Genomic DNA, 25481 nt, shown 5'->3' on the forward strand with positions numbered 1-25481 from the left:
CCATGTACTGAAGTCAGGGCTGAGCCATGATATGATGAATTGAACATGACATTCCCCACACCCCAAGGTACTCTAACATTAATTAGAGCCATCAAACCGCGTTATTATCCTGTTTGGTTATTATTTGCATGGATTTCAAATTAACTTCAGAGCCATCCTGGTTCTGAACAGAAGCCTGTATGTCACGACTGGGTTCATATCTGATCCAGGCGTGAATGGCTATCAGGGCTGGTACCTTGCGGATACATTTTAAATGGATATATATGAAATATCATCCCACCACGTTTTTTGTTTTGTTTTGTTTTTAGATACAGTTTTTCCATCTCCTTCTAGCTACTATGAATCATTACAGAGACTGAGAGAGGCAGAATTTAATCATGATATATTTTACAGTCCTCACACCTTTTAATCTGAGAACCTGTCACTCACCTTTCTCTCCATTTGCTAATGCACTACTGTAACAATGTCAAAGAAATAATGAGAGCACAAGCATAGTAGTACAGCATAAACTCTTCCTGTCCTTTTAATTGGGACTAAAACCTCTAAAATGCAGATTTGAGACTTCTATCTTTATTCCACACATGAAGTTACTTCAGCAAACAATCTATGAGAAGGGTTTGTTACTCCCAGGATCAATATTGTTCTATTTTTTTTATACATATATTTTAATTTCCCAACTTTTGGGTATCGTATCTCTGATTCAGAAGAGAAACTCAGAGGTTTTTGGTTTTCATCTTGTGTTTAGAACATGTAGTCCTTTTTAGAAATACTGGGCACCTGGCCTTCTGCCTATACTCAATTGGGTCTTCACTAGAGCGTCAATATATCTGAGGAAGAAATTGGTCTGTCAGTGATCTTTCATCATGGCTTCCTTGACAAGTCGCATTTCAATTTTTTTTTTTTTCTTTTCACTTTTTGTCTTTCCTGTAAATAAATTACTAGGGAAGCCATTTCATTTCCAGTCTTTGAAAAACAGAAAAACAAGACAGCTACTGTTTCTGACAATCTAGTTTTGGCTATACTTGAAGAAGTATAACTAGATATTTTCAGGATTTTATAGTTTAGGCTTTAAGGAAGCTGCAGGTCTTTTGGAGATGCAGGAAGCTGATTTTTCAGGGACAATGAAGAGTTTTATATTGAGGATCTAAAGCTAACGAACTTGATAAACAAATCTTTTCATTAAAATTATAATGTTGATTGTAAGAACAAAGGCAGAAAGATTAATGGAAAGGAAAATTTAGAAACTTATGCACAGAAGGAAGAAACAAAACCTCTAACGGACTGATGTGCTCAAATAGTGAAAACAAGGTATTATCTATCACACTGCTAAAAGAACTGACTCATGAAAACAGTCCTGTACCAAGCCTACTCGACAAATATATTTAATTTGGAGTAGTATTCTCTGATGCTCTATCAGTAATTAAAAAAGAGATTGGAGAAATTTGTCTCAGCAGTTACAGAGCTAGTAGTGTGACCTCTGTATAGCTTTAAAAGAAAGGATAATATAGGCCATGAATATGCATGTAAAAGGGTATTAAATACTATCCAGGTTTGTTAGAAGTAGATCATACCTCTGATATGAGGTATCAACAAGAGAACACTATTTTAGACCAGGGTCTTCCTAGGTACAGTCTATGTAAGCAATAATCTTAATGAAAATAAAAACTATATAGACATAGTCCAAGTATTATCAACTTTTTCTATCCCTGCCAAACTGCCACTGCATAAAGCTTCATGTAAGGCAAGGTATTGCCCAACCCACTGGAAAAGAAAAAAATAGCTTTCTTTCTCTTTACTGAAAGAGAACAATCAAGGAAGCACAAAGAAAAGAAAGCACAAAGGAACTTGTGAGGAATCAAAACTGGCATATATGTTTTTATGAACTGAGTAACTTAGGGTGTCAAGATGAGCTTATTGATCAAGGTCTGACAACTTTACACAACTAATTTAAACTATTGCTTAATAACTTCCACATTTCATAGTTTGACATGAATCCAAATCATACCTTTTCCAAGACTGCTTTTAAAAGCATAACATAACAAACCTAGCATGACATACTGAGCTTCATTCTCCAGGCTAAACCATATTTCAGTCACTCTTATTTTGGCTAAATTTTTATTGACTTCTTATTTCTCAGGTGGATTAAATATTTCTTGACTTCACCTGAGAACAAAGTCATGGTAAAAATGCAGAAATGTCTGCTTGAAAAGCCAGTCATTTTGGTTTTGAGACTAAGTATCTAAAATCTATCTTTTATGTCTATTTTTAGTAATTAAAATATAACGAGTTTTTTTTTCATTTTGTACAGCTAAATAGGATTTTAAAAATATCTATACTTTTCAAAGCCAAACAGCTTTTACTTGCATGGAGCTAGGTTTCACATTTGATCTCTTTGGTTTAAAAGTTCATGATATCATTAACAAGTTATTCAGTATTCTTTTGCATACGTGTGTATATTTCACAAAGCTAAAAATACATAATAAAAGGAAATTATTAAAGTATTGATAAAAAATAATTGTAAAGAACAATTTAATTTATGACATCAGTAGTATTTTTCAAAAGGAAACTAAGGCTATTGAATGTCAGACTTCAAGCATACATGACTCATCTAATATCTCAGGTTCCCATTAAAAATTTGAAAGGTCCTCAAGACTCAGTTTTTTAAAGAAATGCCTAGCTGCATACAAGAGCTATCTCAAACAGGATGATAATCTAACTTGAAATAACAACAGTATTTTCTACATAAGTAAGCACAGCAAACTTTGGGAATTTCAATGAAATGAATTCCTACTACCTTCATTAACGGACTATTGCAACTATCCAGACATACTGTTTTTGATCTAAATGGTTGTGTTAACCTAACTGACCCTAGAAAGTAAAGAAATGAGATGTTCAGTGGTTCTTTAGAGTACTGGTATTTGCAGAAAACATTAATGTTTTGACAACAAAGAGTCTTTCCATACTCAGGCTAAAAAGATTAAATATGTTAGAATGAGATACCTCCTGTTGGAAGAAAGTACCTTTAGGACATGAGCTGTGCTTATCACAAAACCTGTGCATTTGCATAGCAGACTGTTTCAGGCCAGAAAACTGCTGCTTCTTCATGAAAATAGACACAATAAGCCCAAAATATAACACCCAGAGATACTGGTCAGATATGAGGGGAAAAAAAAATAAAAAATCTGAACTTTGATTGCTCAGAAAAAAAATGGAAGACATTTAAAGCAGTTCTGGTTTTGATTTTGGCAAGTCCCAGAATTTGCAGGTAGAGTTTTTTCACAGTAAAACCTTTGTCTGGTCTTTCCTCAGGCTTCGGTATCTAGAAGTACTGAACCTGGATTTACATCATTACTGATTTTATATCTATAAAACCAAAGCACTATTTTTCCTTTGAAGGGATGCAGTCAGCATAAGGGTAATATTTTCAGATTTTTTTTTGGTCTGCTGTTACCCTCAGAACACCTTGACTGGACTTTTTTCCCAACTCGCCATCCAGTAAATGCTGGAAAACCACAAGTGAAAAAAGAAAAAAAGACAAGTAATCTCTTCTCCGGGTCTGTGGATTAGTTCTAGGAAAAAGAAAAGAGAGATGTGGGAGCAGGGTCAGATCAACATTTAAGGGTAAATCCCAGACTGTCTTCATATGTGCTGAGTTCAACATGGTTATGCCTTTCTCAGTGGAGAAATCTCTGTCCCTCTTGAGGGTAGAGGAAATCTTGATGATAGGAATCCCTAGTTAGAGTCCCTCACGCTGAGACCTTTCTGGTGTAAAGGAATGGAAAAAAAAAAGTCTGAGTCCACTGAAATTTTTTACTCATTTAAAAATATTTTAATTTTTAACCATTTTTTAAAGTATTAGTTTGGCTGAATTCACATTTTCTGATTCTCCCCTACCAAAAAAGTTTTGTTGAACTACATCTCTTCTAGTTCTGTTAAAGATTCTTTTTCCACCACAGGAACTAAGAGGATAATTAATGTCTGGAAAATCTTAAGTGCAATGCAGCAACTGCCACAATTACTGTCAAAGCATAGACTGGGAAGTGCTACATTATACTGGGCTTTCTATGTGGCTTTCAGTTCCATGTGATGGCCTGTTGACACAAAAATGTATGTGTTAAACTTAGAACAGTTCTTAGTGTCAGGGGAATGGTGAAACCTCTGAATCCCTCTAAGCCTAAAATATGTCCTAGATTAGATTATTGCATCCTAAATTAGCCATCCTAACTGAAGGAAGAACCACTATCTAGAAATATGTGTCTACCTCTGCATTGATTGTACAGGAATCACAAGAAAATCAAAATAAAACCAATAAGCTGACTAAAACATTTACTAGAATACTGAAATGTTTAAGCTAAATCTATGCTTTTAATAGTTTCTATAATAAAAATATCAGAAATATCAATATTAAAATAGAATTTCAAAACCAAGACATTTTCAATTAAAGATGTCAAAATATGGTTGCTCTGTTATGTTGGCTTCAACTAACTTGCAAATTTGATCTGAATTCAGGTTAAAATGACATAGGAATGTCTCTTTCAGAGTGGAAATTAATCAAAACTTCTTGATAAACTGTTGTAACTCTGAGGAGTACCTTACTGGCAGGTCTGAGAAAGTATGCCTGCATGAAGACATGTGCTGGCTGGGCCTTTTCTGGTAGTGAGTCATAAACCCTCCTTATTGACTGGATGAGAAAAAGATAAAGTTCCCTTCCATACTACACTGTTTTAATAAATGTGCAATATTTTTCATTCATTTCTTTTAAGGTGTGAGAACAGTAGGCAGCTGGTCTTACATTTACCCATAAATTTTTAAACGATTCCAGTCAAAAGTACCCAGACTTCTAAAAAAACACAGTAAATAAAAACCTGAGAACACGATCATCCATGGAAAAAAGAATAACAGTTCATCGAGAGAAGTCATCATTGCTTATGGTTTAAATTCAATATCAAAACATTCTAACAGCAGCAAAATTTTTAATGACATTATAAACCATCTTGTTTCCTCTGAGATAAACAAAGTGAACACTCCATTTACTTTGTTAGTCTCTTTTCTTTCTTTCTTTCTTTCTTTCTTTCTTTCTTTCTTTCTTTCTTTCTTTCTTTCTTTCTTTCTTCCTTTCTTCCTTTCTTCCTTTCTTCCTTTCTTCCTTTCTTCCTTTCTTCCTTCCTTTCTTCCTTTCTTCCTTTCTTTCTTTCTTTTTTTTGGGATCAATTGAAGAAGGCTACCATTAACTTTTACTCTGAGCACCAAAAAAATCAACAGTATTTGAGGCTGTAAGAAGTATACTTTTGATCCTTATCTTGAATTTACATGTAGAAATTCTGTCCTGTCCTTGACTGTATTGATTATTTTTTTTTAGCTTTCTTTCCTGGGATACAAGCCTTAGTAATCTCAACTCACTGGAGCAGATACATCTTTTTCTTTGAAACTCTGGTCTAAAAGTGGCAGTGTACGTGCAATGGTGACTTTCAACTGGGAGAGTGAGCAGGTGATACGACCAATGAAAATATTTGGGTTTTTTCCAGAGAAATTAATTACAAACAAAAGGGAAGACTCTTCTGGACATTCTAGAAGCAACTGAAAATAGTGTTAGCCAAGGAAGCTGGCAGTTCAGGCAGGGAAAAAAGTCCCTCCTTTTTTGCCTCATTGGTAAAAAAAAAATTATTCATGCAACTTTGTTGGAAGATGAAAAACGTCATTCATTGTAGCTGCAGAAACAGGCTGTCATGGCTCTCTGAAGATGTAGAAGGGGGTGGAGGGAGAATCTTCCTGCCTTGATTCATTTTCTTTTGCTTTACTTTTTTTCTGCTCCATAGTAGAGCTCCATTCAGTTAAAAATATGCTATGTAAGGTGTTGTATTCCCTTAATGTGAAGGTCCAATCCATACAGCAAAGTGTTGTGTAGCAAGACACCACATTTCTGTAACAAGGTCCAATAAAATCCTTGCTTAAACAAGCTCTTTTGGTTTTATTCATTCTAATGTGGAAGTAATCTCAGGCCCTAATTGCAGTGCCTTACACATATGGATGATTGAAAGACATTTTCTTAAGCTGAAAAAATGACAATGAAATAGAATGAGGAATCTAATTCAAATTTCATCAATTTCAGTTAAAACTGCCTAGTAAGTAAGATGCTTCTGTAGATGTAGGGAAGTCATGTAGAAGAGTTAGTTTCTTTAGTTCTGAGAACTGAATACAGAGTATAAGCACCAAGCTATTGGTTACCTTAATCAAGGTGTATACACTTTTTTAAAAAAAATTAAATATTTTGTAAGACTCTTTTAATTCTATGTCAGTTAAGTTTACAGCAATTCCTAAACAAAGTACATTTTGAAATTTCATTACTTTTCATGAAACAGTACAGAGTTTGTTTGTTTTTTTTTTTGTTTTTCTTTTCCACCTAGACCTACTAGCATTTGCCACTTTAATGAAATTTAGCCCCCATTCATAACTATGAAATACAGCTGCATCCCTGTGGGTTCAGTTTGAGGGTTTTTTCCACTCTCTTTCTGTGTCAAGCAGAGCACAAATGGCACAGTGGGAGGCCTTAGTGTATTGTTAAAAAAAAAAATAATTAAAAAGGCTCTTTTCTCTATTTTTCAACAAGTAAGAATCTGAAAGATTTAGAAAACTACTATTGTTTCTCAGCACCTCTGCAATTCCTTCATCACTATCTTAGAAAATGATTGAAAAATGCAATTAGGCTTCACATCTTTAATAAATGTGAGTCAAATATTCTTAAATACCACAATCAGTGTCAAGCCGACCAATAAAACATCCGTGGTTTACATGTTTGTGTTTATGTATTAAACAAAGCTTAGAAAAAATATTTTTTGGTTTTGACCTTGCTATTTTTACTAAAGCTGGCCCATTTCAGGTACAAAACAAGCTAGTTTGAAGTATGAATGTTATTTTTTTCTGTTTCAATATAAGATTATGATTAAATACAAGTATTTTCAGTTATGTCAGTTTTGTTCTCTGTTTCTGGTTCTATAGAAAGTTATTAAGTCCCATAAGACATTAAGGAGTAGAGTGCAAGCATTTGAAAGCTGATTTATTGTTATAAAAATACTTTGTTCACATTCTTTTAATATTTTTTTTTACTCTATTGAAATTTTGATCGAGGTACATTTCTGCAAAATATATGTCAAACCACTTTCAATGCTGTTAAACAGCTCTTTAAACTGAAAAAAAAAAAAAAAAAAAAAGAGTAATGACTGGAAGTTATATAGGAAGCAATTTTCAGTGACTCTGCCCTTTTCACCCCAAGGAATTTTAAAGGAAATTGTCTTTCTAGTGTTATATCCAATATCATTAATTTAATGTGAGGTGGGAAAAACCATATCTCCATCCCTTTGCCTATTAATTGCTATTTCGTTGAATCTGGCATTGCACAAAAAATGGTAATCAATTGGCAACAGGGCTTTGCCTAAAATTTTATATTACTACTATGGCCTTTCTACTAATTCATCATTCAGGCAGTCGTGATAACACATTTTTTTTTTTTTCATGTAGGACAGGTAATCTCACTGTAGCCTTCAGAATTGTACCTGGACACACGTCTAATCTCCAGTTCATGGCCTGGATTAGGCAAAACAAACACATAGTGTAATACTCATAGAATCAATAAAATGTTAGTATGTGTTTTCCGCTATGCTCAGGATTCTGCTGGATCAGCTATGGATTAATGGAAATTACTCATGGGCATCTGCTTTCTCTGCAAAATATGAATAATGATTGCTTGCCAAATGCTATGATTATAGCGTAAACAACAAACAACCAAGTAACCCCGTTATACATATTAGCTATCTTACTTTTACCTTTTTATAATGTTGGGGGTTTTTTTGGCAGTCTCAACTTCTTTTTTCTTATACAAGCACTACAATATCTGTTATAATTCTGGTAGATAGTTTGGACACTGCAAAATGTGCTTTTCAATGCTTGGGGAGGGAGAGTCTAGTTGCTTTATTTATTTAGTTAGTTATTTTATTATTAATATTATTATTAATAATATTACTATTACTACTGTTACTCTTACTGCTATTACTCTGGAAGGTTTCTTGTATCTATGGAATTAAAAGTTTCCTGTAAGATCCCCAGTGAATTATGGTTCTCAGAGTGTTCTCTTCTTACGTATGTAGAATTTCCATGCTATTAATTATATTGAAATAAGGGTGTTGTCAGGTCCTATATATCTTTATATCTGACATATAAATGCATTATGATTACAACAATTTTCATGACCTTGAAAATGGTTCTTTAATCCCCACTTTTGGTATCCTAGTTCCTGGAATTGCACACTGAGCCCATGGGTCATGGCAATAAAAGCAGTCTCAGGGAAAAGACAGACGAGCTTCACTCAAAAAATTGGTTTTTTTTGAGCTGAGAGTTTCAGTGCAGCCCTGGAATCTCCTGCCTTAAAAGATCTGACTTCATTCTGAGGTCCTGGAAGAGCAGTCAGGGAGGGTCAAGGATGCCAGGAGCTGGGGAGAGACAGATTAGGGCCAGCACCAGCAACTGAATAGCATCCAAGCAGTGTCCATGCTAGAGAGCAAGCAAGCTTTGTAGAAAGCAGGAGGGAGTCCTGGTCCATAAACACACATACAGACAATGATTTTAGGTTAAGATATCTAGTGTCACAGGTTAGGTAAATGTAACCTCAATAATCTCTCTTAAACAGCTGTCCAGGAAAGGAGTGGAATTGGGAGAGCTTGTGACTGATAAAGAACATAAAATTTACTTCATTTACACATGAATTACGAGTCCTTCCTGCTTTAGATGCTATTTGTCTGCTCTTGAAAAAGGCCTATAACTTAATGGATAGATACTAAACATGCTATGCAGGAAAACTGTCACAGGAAAAGGGACTAGAAATCTCAGCATCTAGATCCTGACTCTGCTGATCTTTAGATGCGTTAGAAACCACTGCCTCACACCAAGCAAGAAACACAGATTTCAGATCTCCACAGGGTCTGGAAACTTCATCATCATACAGATATGGTCAACCTTAAGTCTGGTAAAGGAAAAAATAAAGCTTGGAAAACTCTCTCTGAGCTGTGAGCTCCCGTATGTATGCCATGACAATGGCCAAGGAGACTGTCTGAGTACACCTATTTTTTCCAAATGTTTAGACTCCTCTCTGCTGTGTAGCATTCTCATCAATTCACATGAGCTGTCACCCGCAGGCACAAGGCATAACGAGAAATCTTTTCAAAGGCCAGCAGCAAGTTCAAAGAACTTGGACTCATGCTCAGTAAAAAGCAGGGGAGTCGACTCCTTGTATTAATGCCTTCAAGTACCTGCTAACATGAGAGGAAAGGGCTTATTAATGGAAAATGATGAGCTTGGCAGGGATTTATGGGTTGACTGCCTTGTAATAGGGACCTACTAAGCATTGGACTTCCTCTGGTTCATATACAGAGCTAGCATGAGTCAGATAATACTTCGCACTGGAAAAGGTGACAGGTTGCTCCTTCACAGTACAATCCTTTCAGGTTCCAGTAGCAACCCTGACTGATGGTGTCTTCCAGAAATTTTCAAAGCACTCCCAGAAATTTCTGTGTAATGTTTCTTTTCAACCTCTAACCTAGAAGTCATCAACCGAAGCAAAAGTTTTCTATATGGTGGAGTTACTTCAAACAACAAAACTTGAGAAAAAACATGTCCTTGGTTTCCATCATTGTCCAAAAAGGAAAAAAAAAAAAAGAAGGTTATAACATGGTTAATATTTTTTAAATTACTTTTTAATAAATAAATGAACAGTCTTATATGTATGCTGCATTCCCAACAATTCAACCTAAACTTGTGAGAGATTTTTAATCACAAAAAAAAGGCAAAGAGATTTTCTGTTTCCTACCCACAGGAAATAAAACTCCTCCCTGAAAAACCAAAAAAATAACAACAAAAATATGAAGAACAAAATGAGGAACAAGACACTTGTGTTTGAAATCATGTACAATTTTGATCATCTAACATGTAACTGGTAAAAAAATCAAAACTAGTGATGTACCTACAAGTTCTTTGAGATCTGTTTTCATACTCTAATGTCTTATGGGAATCAAAAGCCTCTGGGTATCAAATGCTGTAACATTTACTAAAAAAATTAAATCTGCAGATTCAGCAAAAGTGGAAAGGTTTCTTAGTTTAATTAAATATGATGTGTGCTGGGGAAGAATCCATGTTTGCTTTAGCTCATTGACTGTGACGGAACCCTTATCTGAGCTGAATCCTTTGGCAACTTCTATAGTAAAATATTATGATAGAATCATAGAATACTAGGTTGGAAGGGACCTCAAGGATCATCTGGTCCAACCTTTCTAGCACAATCTAGATGAGATGCCCCAGCACCATGTCCAGCTGAGTCTTAAACGTGTTCAGCGTAGCAGAGTCAACCACTTCCCTGGGGAGATTATTCCAATGATTGACTGTTCTGATTGTGAAAAATTTACCTCTCGTGTCTAATCGGAATCTCCTTGGGAGTAACTTGTACCCATTACCCCTTGTCCTCACCACGTGACTCCTTGTAAAAAGGGAGTCTCAATCTTCTTTGTAGCTCCCTTTTAAGTACTGGTACATGGTGATGAGATCACCTCTAAGCCTCCTTTTCTCAAGGCTGAACAAACCCAGCTATCCTCACATGGCAGGCTTCCCAGACCCTTGATCATCTTGGTGGCCCTTCTCTGGACCCCCTCCAGCCTGTCCACATCTTTTTTGTGTAACGGGGACCAGAACTGTACACAGTATTCCAGGGGTGGCCTGACAAGCGCTGAGTAGAGTGGGCTAATGGCTTCTTTATCTCTGCTGGTGATGCCCTTTTTGATGCAACCCAGCATCCTATTGGCCTTCTTGGCGGCAGCAGCACACTGTTCACTCATGTTGAGCTTCCTGTCCAGCAGGACCCCCAGGTCCCTTTCCACGGAGCTGCTCTCCAGCCAGGTGGATCCCAGTCTGAGCTGCACTCCTGGATTATGTTTTCCCATGTGCAAGACCTTACACTTGTTACTTATTACTGTCTAACAAAGAAATTCCTTAAATTATGCTTTAGATATTTCTTTGGAAAGTATTTATATATTCAGGTACTTTAATTTTTATATTACTTTAGTCTCAAGCTATTTTGGCTAGATGATGTATAAAAATACTTATTTTATTTATGTTTTTCACTAACATTTCTTCAATAAGTCCTGATTAATCTTAATGGAAAACTTTCCTTGGAAAGGAAGCAATGTTTTAGTTTTCCAGGTCAAAAGAACTTTTGATTTTGGAATATAAACTTGTTGTCTTTCCATCTTATTCTTTTTTCTTTTTTCTTTATTTTTTTAATTACTCCAAGACACATGTCTAACAAATTTATACCAAATATTTTTTCAAATTATCATCCTGTACAGAAAAAAAAGTTTTTGAATTTCAAACCTGATTTGAAATGGGAAAAGTTTCTGTTGATCTAGACCACTTTTTATTTGCATAAAAAGCTATGCCATCAAAGAGTAAGTAGGTAACAGAACTGATAGATGCAGATACATGGTACTGATAGCCTTTTCCTTCTTTAAATATCTAATTTCCCATTATATTAACAGCATATGGGGACTATTCACATTTGCTGCTTGCAGCTTCTTCATTATGACATTACATTTTTTTCAGCAGCTCTATTTATGGATGGTTTTCCTGTCGATTGTTGATTGCTTGGTTTTAGATTGTTTGATCTATAAAAATCACTATATTGAAACCTTCAATTTTACTGAGATTTAGAATAATTGCTAAGTTTATTGCTGGTGGGAAGATTTATGAGGCCTTTTAAAATTTGGTTTCTAATGTGACAGTTTGTTTTCATGGTTCTGCTATATTCACACACTGTAAAGCTAAGCAGCATCATAAAAGAGCTGCTTGATCCTGGTATATTCTACTCTGAAATAAAAAAAGTTTTGCTATTGAATTCACTGCGGACTCATACTCCTTATATTTACTTAAGGGCAAGTAGTATTTTTAATATTCAAGTGGTCTTTGAAAAATCTATTGTTAGACACTTCCTTTGCCCTGTAATTTCCTTAGGAACCTGGAACGTGCTTTGTGAGATATTCTGTAATACTTTAAGGTACTGAAAAAACAATAGAATCATGGAATCATAGAATTGTTAAGGTTGGAAAGGACCCCCGAGATCATCAAGTCCAACCTGTTAACGTAACAGCCTGGGGCACCTCTAAACCATGTCCCTAAGCACCACATCCACATATTTTTTGAATACTTCCAGGGACTGTGATTATACCACTTCCCCAGGGCAGCCTGTTCCAATGCTTGACAACCCTTTCAGTGAAGAAATTTTCCCTAATATCTAATCTAAATCTTCCCTGGCACAACTTGAGCCCATTTCTTCTCATCCTATCATTTGTTACTTGGGAGAAGAGACTGACCCCCACCTTGCTACAACCTCCTTGCAGGTAGTTGTAGAGAGCGATAAGGTCTCCCCTCAGCCTCCTTTTCTCCAAACTAAACCACCCCGGCTCTTGTTCTCTAGACCCTTCACCAGCTTCGTTGCCCTTCTTTGGACACACTCCAGCACCTCAATGTCCTTCTTGTAGTGAGAGGCCCAAAACTGAACACAGTATTCCAGGTGTGGCCTCACCAGTGCTGAGTACAGGGGCACTATCACCTCCCTAAATAAAGGCAATTTAGTAGTTAGTTGGTGCAAGTTAACGGTAATTTCATCTGATAAATCCTTGTCATGCGTGTATATATAAACCAAATCTTCTTCCAGATGCTAAATTGTGGTTAACGGTTGGACTCGATGATCTTAAAGGTCTTTTCCAACCTTAACGATTCTATGACTCTATGATTCTATGAAATTATAACAAAGGAAAGAGCTGAGACTGATTTCTGATTCTGTAAGAGCTGAAGTCAAAAAGCTTGCATGAGAGAGGAGAGTTGGAGAGACAGAAGAGCAAGTCAGGATAGCTTCCTAAAGTAAAAACTTCTTAATTAAAATTGCATAGAAGGGTTAGAAGGTATAGGGTTATGGGGGCTGGCATCAATTCCATCGTGCAAGAAACTTAAACCAGAAGGTACACATGTAGCCTGGGTTTCTCTCACAAAATCCAAAGCAAGTTTTACTACAGTTCCCAGAGGAAATGGTCTCCAGCCCTGCAAAATGTAAGACTGCTGAAACAATACAGGCTTTTTTGAGTCCTTAAATATCTCATGGGTGTAAGTCAGTGGCTATAAACAGTAGGGTGCAAGCAGGTGTAATGGAAATTATTAACCTCTAAATACCCTAGCTAGGGAAACTAGAGCATTCTGAGCAAGGCAATGAAGAACAGTGTCCCACATTAATCAACAGAAGCAATTGCATATGATGGGGCAACAAATTTACTTTAAATAGTTTGGGTGTCATCTCAGCACACCTTGTGTAGCTGTTTCACTACCATATCCCTGATTACCTTTCATTTTGCTAGACTAAACAAGTCAAGCTCTCTAGTTTCCCCACAAAAGATAGGATCTCCATTTCCCTAATAGCGTTTTCTGTACCTATTCTCATTCAAATTATTCTTTACATGATTAGAAGTGTCCACTGTCCTCCAGGCAGGTGCCTACCAGCTATACAGCTTCCCTGTGTCTGGTCCTAAATGACTTGCTTTATGTAGTCCAGGCATACCTTTGCTGGCTTACCTCTCATCTCTGAAGGAAATGTAGGTACCCAATAGCAAATTGAAGTCTCATATACTCTGTTTCTGTATAGAATGTGGCAGAGCTGACTACTAATTAGTTATGATGGAAGTATAAAGGCTATACATTGCGTGGTTGAAATGAATATCATGACAGGCATCATGCACGCAGTGAATCACATGCCATTTCACTATTCAACTCAGCAGCATGTATAGCTCTAGCCTGAGTCGAATGAGACTCTGACGTGTGATATTCAGTTAGTTGCTAGGAATTTCCGTTTAATTTACTTGACTGATTCACTTATTCTTCAGTAGAAAGGCAAACTGCTACTGTATTTTATAAGCCTCATCACCCCAGTATTACAAGAATCAGGACAAAGGAAGGAATTATCCACATTTCCTGCATAAATACATTTGGAATCAGGTCTTCAAGCATTTGTATCAACCACTGAGCTGAAGGATAATGTTAAAAGATGAGGCTATAAAGCCTAGGGACAGCCGCAGTGGAAAACAACATGAAACAGCTGCTGCTTGCAAGCATGCAGCAGGCAAAAGTTGTGGATGCTGTGTACAATATGACACTAACAAAACAGTGAAAAAGCTAGAATGCCAGGATATGCTTATTGATTAGGGTTGCCATAAAGACTAGAAACAGTATTTCTTTGAGAGTGTGCGGGGGTAAGCAACAAAGGTAAACCCCAACGTATTTTGATAACTTTCTATCTTATGTGCAAACCAAAGACATTATGAACATTGACATAAAGTGTTTTGCCATATGGCTGACTATGCAAGCTTTAATGTTCAATGGCTTTGCTATGGGTGTATAGCAAAGACTCCATTCTTATTTCTCCTCATTTCTCTGTTTGGTTTGATCGGGTATGAAGAATTAGCAGTGACACAGCACTAGTTTATTGCTACTAATTTGGACTCAAAGTCAGTAGGACATCTGATGAGGTTTAATGCACTTAGTTCCTCAGATGGGAAAAATCCAAGATACACAGTTCTGTAGAACTGTAAACACCGAAGACAGCTCAGTACTCAAGGCAAGGAATATTATTATAAGCATCAAAGAAAAAAGGAATATTATAGTTGAATTTCTATTCAGGATACATGATAACACAGCCTTGGCTTTCTATATTGGTAATCTAAGATGATTTTTCTTAGCATAATCTCAGTTCCTTGAATGGCTTATTCTTTTCCACTTTGTATATTAATCACACACATTTCTTGTGACAGATCTGTCTCTTAGTACAGATAAATGATCAGGGATCTTCCGCTCTGGTTATTGTGCCTTTCACTGGCAAATAATTATTTCAGTTCACTAGTACAAAAGAGATATTTCTTTAAAACTATGATGCATTATATGCTCACAGCTTGATCATTAGAACTAGAACATCAGACTGTACTGTGCCATGTGTTATGAACAGAGCTGCATGAAAATGAAAATTTCCCCTCTTTCCTGTCTATTTGAATTGCAATTGAAACTGCCTGTTCTTCTGGAAAGCTGTCTGTCTTCCAGCATCCTGTTTGTAAGCTGTGGGACTTGTTTCAGTTCCACCTAATTTCAGACATTGCTTGAATTAGGAACAGTGTTACCCAAGGCACCTTTTCTGTCAGAGGAAGGTACAGGAACTTCCAAAAAGTAATTCAGCCCACTTAAGAACTGAATCACATTCTGGAGGTATAGACAGCCCAGGGCAGCAATGTGTCTGACTTAGACTGCTCAGTTAGATGCCTCAAGTTAAATGGATTGGATAGAGGCTAGAGTGTGCAAACAGGACATAGACTTCTGTGAAACGGATCATGAAAACAAAGCTTGGAAATTGAGAGGCAAAGAAAAAAAACCCAGAATGACTGACTATAGTGTGCTGAGTTACATGCTGGGAGAGAAAACAGAGAAATGAAAAAAAGAATTACACAAGTGTGAAGACATGCACACTTGAACATGAACTATGGAACCTGGAAAAGGAGTCCATGGGTGTTCATGCATGCATGAACAAGAACCTTAGTACTTGGTAATACTGTGCATGTACATTTACATCTGTGCACTTTTTTTCATGAGAAAAAGATTGGTTTAGTGAAGGAAAAAGTGACATAAATATGTCCAAAAGTGTTTGGAGGAAAGAGAAGAGGATCAGCCTGGGACAAGGTAACAGGAGTGGCTGTTTGTCCAACACCGCATTGCACATCTAAATGCAAAAGGAAAATTATAAAACATTTTAAGGGGCAAAAGATTACTTTAGTCACCAAAGAGAAGAGAAAATTACTAAAGTGAGGAGTTAAAACTAGATCCCCTTCTATAAAGTTAAATGTCTTCTTTTCTGAAATGTTAACAGCATATACAGTATTCTATGTAATACATGGAGAAAAGTTTGTCTCTTTACCTGATAGTACTTTGAAATTCCTACTATAAAATCCAACTGAGATCCCACACTGAGGATAACGAGTAGTATACAAACGGTATAATCATAATTTGTTCATAATTACATAAAAGATGTAGAATAATTCCACACAATCCCCCCAGCAACAACAAACAAACCCAAGATATACAACTGCCAATCTGGGTAAAAGGTCACTCACACAGCACACCTTTACCCTTTTAAAAGTGGTTGTGCCAGCATATTGCTGTGAATGAGAACAAAAGCTTAGAACTTTAATTGACCTCCAGCCAGGTTCACACCCAAAGAACTTCAAGGAATTAGAGAAGAGTTGTCCACTCATGTGAATTGCTGGAATTCTCAGTTACACCAGCTAAAGGCAAAAAAGCAACCCAAAATACAAGTACTAGCCAATTCCTCACTAATAGGGATTTGGTAGGAGGTTACTTCGGGGGCTGGTATTCCAAAACCTTCAGTCTTTCAGACCTTCACTGAAACACCTGGGTCCAGCTGAGGAGAAGTTACTTAATTAACAAGACTCCTGATTCAATCCAGGATAACAGTTTGTATGTACCTATGACACCTCTCACTGAAATGCCTCTTTAGGTGTACATCCTTTCAGGAGGGTGTCTAGTGTTCTTACTTAACATTTCTACCTGCAGCCAAACGTCTTTAAAAGCCTCAGTAGGCTTTTCTGTTTCTTTTGTTCTTACTCTCACCTCTTGATCTTCCCCTGGCTGTCAGCATTTTTTGGCCTAGAATCCCCTCCCCACCTTTTTTTTTTCATGTCTTTTCTAGTTCTCTCTCCATTTGCTACTTTCCCCAACAATCTATCAACACTTCTATCCCTCCTCTGTGAACTACTTTTCCACCTTCATTTGTTCCCACATCAGCAACAATAACAAAATGAAAAAAACAATTTGTAAAAATTCAGAGATTGCTGTCAAATGAACAGTAAAATTCAGACAAATAGGTAACTTTGGCCTGTTTTTAATAAATGAATCCCTGATTTTTCCTCTGACATGCACATGATTTCCTCTACTTGCCAAGGCTGACCATTAGAAGGAATTTTAAAAAAACTGTGGGAAATAAGTCATTTGAGAATGAAATAGAGATTAAGCAAGTTGCATTTCAACTTTGACCTTCACTTCCTGTGATTTGCACATATGTCTTCCTTTCGGCAAATCACAGTGCTGAGAAGATAAACTCTGGTGAAAATGGGGCAGAGTTAGTGAAATTAATTATACAGCGGATTACTCCTCCTACAGACTTAGGGATCCAAAGAATCAATGAAACTTTTGTCATTGCTTTTAAAAGGCTTGTAGATTTCCTCTGGGACTTTATAAGATATGCAAGAAAGCATTTATATCCTCTACTTGATGTTTGTCTAAGCATCTAACCTAGCTATAATTCAGAGTATTTAAAGTTTGGGCTACAAATTTCCCTTTTAATTTCCTCCAAAATTTCCTTTACAGTTGAAGGGAGAAGAAGACACTAGAAGGCAATTTAGAGGGCCAGGGTTTCATACTTTACTATTACATGGCATGAATACTCTCGTCCTCAGTGTCTGTTTCAAAATTTTACTATTGTCGTGCCTGTAAGTCTCAAGCAGTTCAGATTTGAGGAGAGAAGAGCCTGAAGGACCACCAGCCTCTATTGGGGGTTGCATTAAAATGGCTGTGCTCTAAATGACTCGGCCTGGATAGTATTTCCATGCAAATCTGAAATCTCTGTCTGTCCTGGCTTTGGCTGAGATAGAGTTAATTTTCTTCCTATTAGCTGGTATAGTGCTGTGTTTTGGATTTAGTATGAGAATAATGTTGATAACACACTGATGTTTTAGTTGTTGCGGAGTAGTATTATACTAGTCAAGGACTTTTTCAGCTTCCCATGCTCTGCCAGGTGCACAAGAACCTGGAAGGCAGCACAGCCAAGACAGCTGATCCAAACTGGCCAAAGGGATATTCCGTACCATATGACATCATGATCACTATATAAGCTGGGGAGAGTTGGCAGGGGAGAAGTGATCGCTGCTTGGGGACTGGCTGGACATCAGTCAGTGGGTGGTAAGCAGTTGCATCACTTGTTTTTCCTGGGTTTTGGGGGGAGGGGGTTGTTGTTGTTTTCTTTTTCACTATTATTATTATTATTATTATTATTATTATTATTATTATTATTATTATTATTATTATTATTTTACGTCAATTATTAAACTGTTCTTATCTCAACCCACGAGTTTTCTCACTTTTACCCTTCCAATTCATTCCCCCATCCCACTGGGAGGGGGAGCCAGCAGCTGCGTGGTGCTTAGCTGCCTGCCAGATTAAACCACAACAGTGTCCATCTATTCTGAGACTCAACCGTATTTAGCCAGGTTTGCTGCACAAAAAACATCTTTGAAACCCCTGTTATGCCCCACTCTTGTGTCATGACATGCACTATATGGGTTTGCAGAGTTTTGAGCAATACTGGTTTACTGTTGGTGGGAGTGCCAAATAATATAGACAGAATGCATATTAAAAAAAAAATGATTGATGATCTAATAGCAGTGAGATAATAATCAGGAAACAGATAGACTGATAAAATGCCAAAACTAAAGTCTTATGGAGGATGGTGACCAAAAACTACAAACTGCTTTGGAAAATTAAGATGGTCATGTATCAGAGTGACCAGTGTTGGTCAAAAAACTGTTCTGGATCACTGTGTCATAAAATTTGATTTGTGTGATCCTATATAAATCTCTTTCAAATCCAATTCATTAGTAGTCGTTATTTTTGAAGTGGTTATAAATTAAAATTTTCTTCAAATATATAGCAATAAAAAACCTTTTTGAATAACGCATGAACAAGGGATAATGTGAAGTGATAAAAAAATGGGCACAACTATTAAAATAACATCACTGAGAAACATGGAAACACATTTTCTCTGGGAATAATTTCCCTTATTTCCAATTCATATCAAATCTCCTGGTGATCTCTCATAAATGTTACTTCTTGTGATAAATACAGTTAGTACATCTAAATCCCTATACCTTCAAAAACAACTTGTCAGGGTGAATTAGCTATAACAAAATAGAAGACACACATCAGGAGAGTGACACCATACTTGAAATAACCTTGAGTAGCTCAGTTTGTCTTCACTACAGTGGACAACCTAGTACAGCTCAGGATGCTTGATAAGGCATTACTTAGGATATCACTCCTTTTATGCTAAACTACAACAGAAAGCTGTATTCATAAAAATTACCTAATCATCAACCAATTTAGATAAGACCATTGGTTTATTGTTCACTACATGTATCTGACCTTTTGTCAAGGGTGAAACATTCTAAATTAAAGTAGACAGAAAAGAGTATTATACCAAAGATGATATCGAATGTTTCATAATTCTCTCAAACTGACATTTTGTCACTTACATGTCATATATTAGAGCTGTCACCTAGACTATCTCTTAAGCTGACACATTTTGCTGCATTTTTCATTAAATTCCTAAATCACAAATAACCAGGAGATATCAGACCTTAAAACTATCTTTAGTTCAAAACTAAATAATTCTAGTTGTTGGTCCAGTACTAAACACGTACAACATTTCTGTAAAGGCAAGAGGACTTTCTGCTGCCAAGGTGACTTGCAATCTTCTAATAACTCTGAGAAAATGGAAGTTAGCTGCACATGACAGTTCCATTGCACATTAGAATACCATGATCCATCACATTTCTTATGACGTGTAAAAAATAAATAGTTTTAAATGAAAATATTTGGAAATCTGAGTGTATGAGTTCAATCCATATTTAGCCAACAAAATTACTTTAATTTAAAAATTACAAGCAACAAACACCTCCCTTTGATTTACACAAATAATGCAGATAATACATCTGTTACAGTAAGGTTGCTGTGATCTAGTCCATGTTCTTTGCCTCGGTCTTTTTAATATATATGAGATGACTGAAAATGTGTTGTTACCATGTAGTAAAATGTAGCTCAAAGAGGCACAGAAAGCTCTGACTGAGTAGATTTGTTATCATAGTACATTGCAGTCCTCTGAGGAGATACGAGCTTGAGTCCCGAGAGCAATGTTTCTCTACTAACTGTGCAAAGATGCCTACACTTTTAATGGTTCCAGGGTTTGCTTTTTGCTCATAACTCTGCTCTGAACAGTATTGTGCATTGCAGACATGTCCTAATAGTAAACAGAACATGTGATAATTGCACAGGGCCTTGAATAATGTATGTCCTTACAAACTCACGGGCACATCTTTAACCTTCACCACACATCCTGCCAACCCTTAGGTAGTCCATATTATTCTGTAATCAGCTGTCAGCAGACATACTTTTTCACTGAAATATTGCAAATGCCATATAATCCTCTATGATACATACATATCTATTTTGGAATTTGCTTTTTTCTTCTCTGAATTATTTTTTTCATCTGCTTTTTGGACAAAGAACCTATGCCCACTCTGAACATACAGAAGTTTATAAGAAAGCAAGAGGAGCTGTAGTGACACAGACCCCAAAGTCCATCTAACTACACTATCTATGACAAGGTATGCAGATAAATATGGAAGATTACAAGAGCACGCTGACCATACAAAATACTTCACCACATACTTTTCCAGAGACTTATTTGTAGTCACCCCCGTCTGGATTTCTTTTCTGTGAAATTGCTTAGTCTCCCCATGAAGCCATCTACACTTCCAAAACAATACATATTTCCTGATTGAAGGGGAAGTTCTTATTTACCGAACAAAACTTTACTTGTGTTTTTTTTTTTTGTTTTGTTTTGCACTGCGGTCTGTTCTCATATTCTACATCTAACATCTATGATTCCCCTAACCTCAGCATAGCTCTACTGGATAAGCTTATGGTGACAGCTCACAGGATCTAAAATATCATTTTGAGGCCTAAGCCATAATCTTTCACACAGTTCTTTGATAGCATTATCTTTATGTGGATCAAAATTAGTTGAAAGACAGAAAATAGCTATTAAGATGAGTTTGAAATACTCAATATTTAGAATATTTTTCAGGAGTGTCACAAAGCAATATGAATGTTCTGTTTTGACTTTACTTACTCTCCATTATTTGGATATTTTTCATGTTTTACAGAAATAGTTATTTTGAGATTTCTTTTTTAAACTGTATTATGTATATACCTTCACTAGAGTTTATAATGGCAAAAAAAAAAAAAAAAAAGTCAGAGAAAAGGGGAATTTCATACAGAAGGTCACAGACAGAATGGAAGAAATATACTGGAATCCCTTTCTGGCATTAGAGTTTCCTTTGGGATTCCAGAGAAGTCACATAGAACCAGAGCTGCAAAATCGTGTAGGTAACACTGATACATTTTAAGTGTTCAAAGCCCAATAATTAGAAGAAAACCTCCCTCATGCTCAGCTCACTTACTAACAGCTTATGGAACATATGAAAATATTCTGAAATACTTTTATGTTCACTCAGCTTGTCACAGTTTCTCACATTTCTGTTTAACCATTTATAATAGGAGACAATGAGTTAGATCCTTACTTGGGCTGGAAAGCAAAAGGATTAGGGGATATGTGCATATACACATCTAACCTAGACTTGAATGGTTTTCAGTTTTGAAATGTACCATTTATATCTAAATATACTTCAGGGAAATGTGTTGGATATAACACTGATGCCTTATCCATCAGACATTAACTTGTAGGAATTAACCTTCCTTGGAAAGAGCATCAAAGAAAAGGTTAGAATAAATACAATTTGAAAAGTGAGCAGGAGAGAGAAATGTTTGGAATAAGAGGTGCAAGGGGAGATGCTTCTTGAATTTCAGAAGGAAAGATAGTCATCTGCTCTGTTATCTGACAAACAGATTTGCTAAGCTGACAACCTAACTTGAGAACTTAGTTTGTAGGTGAGCAACAGACTAGGTTCCCTTTATAAATCTGTCTTGTCTAACTATAACTGTTCTTTGCTGCCTATCTCCTGTAAAGAGTTTAAATGTCCCTTTCAGAAATGATTCAGGTCTATAAAAGGGCCACAGGTGACAAGTTAGTGTTGGCACTTTCAGGCCCAGGCTCAAAGTTGGGGAGTCCAAGGCCAGGATCATGCAGCACATTTGCTGGAAGGATCACCCAAGCGAGAACTGGGACTTAAAAAAAAATGATTTTATGCAGATGTGAGTAGATTATATGTAGATTTAAACCAACATTAATAAGGACTTTAACAGTAGGCTGTTAAGTAGAAGATAAACTGTTGTGTTTCATGAAAGTACATCACTGTTTATTAATACGCATTCCTGGCATGGATAGAAAAGGTCAGCACCAAAATCATTATTTTTCTAATATCTATTTGGAACACACATTGCTGTTTGACAGTGATATGCTTTGTGTGTAATTAGCGATGTAACCAACTGCTACTGTGGAATTCATTCAGAAGTATAGCAAAAAACCCTAAAGTAATATTACAAGACATCTCTGGAAGGTGTTCATATAATACACAGGATTAAATACTAAACTTCTTCCTCAGCTTCTGTTCAGGTCAGGGGACTGGTGCTGAAAGAAGAGAGACTTATGCTTATTGTTTAGGAATTGCATCATGTAGTGACACTGACTGTTCAAAAACTTGGGAATGTAAAGATTATAGGAATCAGATTCACAGCAACCCCCGCTATGATCAGGAAGCTACTTAAATCAGGCTGTCAGAAGTGCCAATGGAAACCTCTTCTGTGATATAACCCACCTCCAATTAGATGGGTAAATTAGGTGAGCTCTGAAACCTGGAGTGTATCCCCATGTGCCAGCTGATTCAATGAACATTGTTGTCACATGCAGTGGGATGGACAGGGCTGGCCTCTTCTGTGTGAGCTGCAGAATGAATATGTACATTTGGAGCAAATCAATGATTTGAATGGGGACCTTCTATTTCTCAAGAAGCTTCCCTAAACACTGGGTTATCAGTTACTTACATACCTTGTTGTTCTCTTGGAAAGCTCTTCTGAAAATACTTCCTGGCTCAGGCTCTGCTGTCATTATATTTAGGGGAATACTTGGTTTCAAAACTCCATCGACACTTAGTTTTGCAAGTAAGTTAATCAGTTACTGTATGTAACTCCTGGCAGTTGCACATCCAGTGAGATCACCTTGAGTGGGCAGCAGAAACCACGACTCAGTTTATTTACTCTAGAGTTCGTAAGTGCTGCCCCATCTAGAAAGGAGAAAGCTTTCTGGTGATGTGAATTTTGAACAAAGGTACTCGTTAGTGAAGCACATAAAGATGTGTTTACATTTTGTGGTGAACCCTGCTGCAAGCCGTCCCCAAGCTGCCAGGGACAAAAGCTAGTGAATCCATACAGTGCAGTGCAGAACCAGGGAGACAAGTCATCCTGGGTGTTTAAGCCAGGCAGCTATACTCATATGGTGCTGTTATTCAGTTAATAATGCACTGTCCTCTTTCATTACTTCCAGATTTATTTGCCATTGCTCTCTTTAGGCCATGCTTCCAGACATTTTGCAGGGAGCTCATTAAAATGTATCTGCATGCCTGATATAGATTCTGCCCTGTATAATTTCATAGATCCAATTCTTCACCTTATGTATGATTTAAATACATGACTTTTTTTACAGCCCTTTTAACAACTCCATATTACTTACAGAAATGAGGACCATACCCTAGTTCTTTTAAAACTAAAGAAATGAGCAGGAACAAAGAACAATTATAATTCTGGAGCATTTAAAATGTTAGTTAAGAAAAATATAAAAATACACATCAATGAAAACATTACTTCACCATCCACTTTCTGTCTTCTGGCTGACACCCACACAAAATATGGACAGGAATGTAATTAGCAACAAGGATTAATTTCTAAGAGTGTCTTACAGGCATAGAAAATGTTATCTTTCATTGCAAGCTGAGAAGACAGAATGGCAGAAGACACTGAAGCCGCAGGTCAATGTTTTGCCCTTTAATTTCAGACCACATACCTTTATGCAAGTCTGCATTAAAATGAGTGCAAGTGAGACAGATGGCCAAAGTCACAAGATACTACTGTTTTTAAATGTCTGTGTACATATCTATTACATTCGCCTTGGTTAACCACAATATAAAAATGAAACTGTACTAGCCAAAAGTACCTTAAAGCACAGTGTTACAATACTGTAGTATTTTGGAAGTATAGAATATTGAAATGCTTCTTCTGGTCAACTTCATATCATTTAAAGATAGCTGCAGAGTGGTGATCCAGAGTTTGGTCTGAATCTGAACTTTTTCAGAATGAGAGATTTGATTTTCCAATTCAGTGCTTTTCCTAAGTATAACCCAATAAATAGCACCAATTGGCATACTCCAGTAGTATCCATGAGTGTTTTACTAAAACAACAGGATGGTATTCTCTGTGTCTCAGACCAAAATAAGTTAGAGCTATCTGAAAGGAACATTTGTTACATATTGCAATGCAGAGTAAACCATTGAGTTTTGCAGGGTTCTTTGTATGAGTTACTTTTGAATACAGGAAACAATCAAATGTCTTTCAGAATGTTGCACTTTCTTTTCACTTGTTTTCTGTACTTACAGAGATAGTTTAAAAACATAAAAGTGTTTCTAAAATGTCAAGGTCACAATACACATTTTCTTTTTGTTTGGCAGCATAGTCCAAGATGATACTCCTGGAGTTTGCCAGTCCTCTAGAGGGCTTTTGAGGGAATCCTTTTTGAATAGGATTTCTGATGTTGGAAACATTTTGTCTTGATCTCATTAATATTGTAAAATTAGAAAGCTGTCATCAAAATGATACTCAGACCTGCTACGAAAATTCTCAAGGTTTTAATCAGTGTTTCCAAATCAATGCATATATACCATAGGTGAAACCCAGGTTAAAAAATGAGACTGATACACGAGCAAGAGAAAGTGAATGAGAATTTCTAATTTTGCTTTTCAGTCTTCAATCTTTGTCAAAATTTGATGTTTTAAAAGGATAGAGATGCTGTCACAACTTTTATTCCATCTGTGTGCTTTTATGTCTATACCTATCCAACCTTCCTTGTAAAATTTCATTTGGCAGGTAGCCGAGAAAAAGAATGTTTTCAGGTTTAGACATTTCAAATTTTATTATACATTTTTCCATTTGAACATTATTGTCAAAGTGCATCTTTGTCAATAAATTAAAACCCCCTGTTTTCATTATACACTATCTTGTCTGTCAGTAGAAAGTATTAACATATTATTGTCCCAGAATTCACTTACAGTTATAAGGGGAAACAAAATGATGTGTTGATAACAGATTAAGCATATAATGCACAAGCCTTAAGGCTTTTAGTCTCAGGAGACATTACATTTCCATGGCAGTACCAGGATATAATATAAATAAATGAACAGTTACAGTCTGCTAGTCAGGCATGCTGGATTGGATTTAAGGCATATTAAATACTTCTGGAGTAAGCAAATGAATATTGCCAATGGACTGAAAGAGATACAGGA

This window comes from Nipponia nippon, unplaced genomic scaffold, assembly GCF_047370975.1.
Source record: "Nipponia nippon isolate SJK-2023a ecotype South Korea unplaced genomic scaffold, ASM4737097v1 scaffold_1, whole genome shotgun sequence".
Lineage (NCBI taxonomy): Eukaryota > Metazoa > Chordata > Aves > Pelecaniformes > Threskiornithidae > Nipponia > Nipponia nippon.